Raw genomic sequence first — 1,717 nt, forward strand, 5'->3', positions numbered from 1 at the left:
TTCGTTTTACGGTTTTTAATTCTGTAGGAGGGAAAAGTATGTATTCTTTTTGTGTCAAGGTGCTGAATAAAGGAAAATTAAAAAATAGGATTGATACACCATGGAGGAAATATCTGAATGTAAAAGATGAGGTAACACCAGTATGGGAAGCAATTTATAAGCCACCATTGACCAAAAAGGTTGGAGATATTCAGTGGAGAATATTGCACGGTATTATAGCAGTAAATGCTTTTGTGTCTATTATAAATTCTGAAATGACTGATACCTGTCCATTTTGTAATTGTAGAGAAACTATTTTTCATTGTTTTCTTAGGTGTGAACGATTGTTGCCTTTATTGGTTCTTTTGAAAGAATTGTTCAATTTGTTTGGAGAAATGTTCTCTGATGTTTGTTTTATTTTTGGAGTGAAAATTGAGAAAAATAAGAGGAATATTTGTAAAATTTTAAATTTTCTGTTGGGACAAACTAAATTAATAATTTATGCAACAAGAAAATGGAACAAAATAATAATATTGATGTTCTTGTTTTTTTTTAATGCATAATAAGAGCTAGAATACATTTGGAATTTAATTATTATAGATTAATGGATGATGTTGAAGGCTTTAAAGAGATTTGGAGCCTAAATGGTAAAATGTGTACTGTTAATGGAGAAATGTTGTCTTTTTCTGAAAATTGTGTTTAATGTGTGTGTTATTAATTTTATTATATAAATTTTTATATCTGTATTAATTGCCATTTGAAGAAGGCAAAATAAAGTGTTGTTAAAATTCAAAATTCTCACACACTCACACACACACACACACACACTCAGTTCAATTAGCTTTATTGGCATGACAAAAGCACATTTTGCATTGCCAAAGAATGCATAGGAAAAGAGAACATATACAACAGTGTAATTTGGAACAATATAGCACTTGAAATAACATATGAACAAGTATTATTGAAAGAATGACATAAAAACATGGATACATATTAACATACACTCTTAAAAATAAAGGTGCTTCACGATGCCATAGAAGAACCTTTTTGTCTAAATGGTTCCATAAAGAACCTTTAACATCTGAAGAACCTTTCTGTTTCACAAAAGGTTCTTTGTGGTGAAAGAAGGTTCTTCAGATTACAAAAAGGTAAGAAAGAGATGGTTCTTTAAAGAACCTTTGACTGAATGGTTCTTTGTGGAACCAAAAATGGTTCTTCTATGGCATCGCTTGAAGAACCTTTTGAAGCACCTTTATTTTTAAGAGTGTATATATGATATAGTAAAGGTTATATAACAAGATCATTTCTGTATTTATTTAACTAATAAACTGAATAACTGGATTCAATGTTATCTACAGTCATGTATTGGTTGGTTTGGTGTGAGTTAGCCGTATATTTACTGGATATTAGTTTCTTGGCTGTGGCTGTGCCTCAGGAGTTGGCAGGCTGCTATAAATCTTGCAGCTATATTTGCACACTCAGATTTTTCACCAAGAATGAAGGTGAGTTTTTCAGTTGGGGTGCAATTATTAAATTGGGGAAATATTTGATTACTTTTGGGGTAATAGTGGTCTCTAATGGTTTGGTATTTGGGGCATTCTGTGAGGAAGTGCAGCTCTGTTTCGATTTCTCCCAGACTGCAGTGGGAGCAGAGTCTCTCCTCACGGGAGAGCCAGGTTTGTCTGTCTGATTTTTAATGTGATGTGAACACTGAGGGTGTGTGGTGAACACAAAGTCT

The sequence above is a fragment of the Sinocyclocheilus grahami genome, unplaced genomic scaffold (genome assembly GCF_001515645.1).
Source record: "Sinocyclocheilus grahami isolate Dianchi unplaced genomic scaffold, SAMN03320097.WGS_v1.1 scaffold2447.1, whole genome shotgun sequence".
NCBI lineage: Eukaryota > Metazoa > Chordata > Actinopteri > Cypriniformes > Cyprinidae > Sinocyclocheilus > Sinocyclocheilus grahami.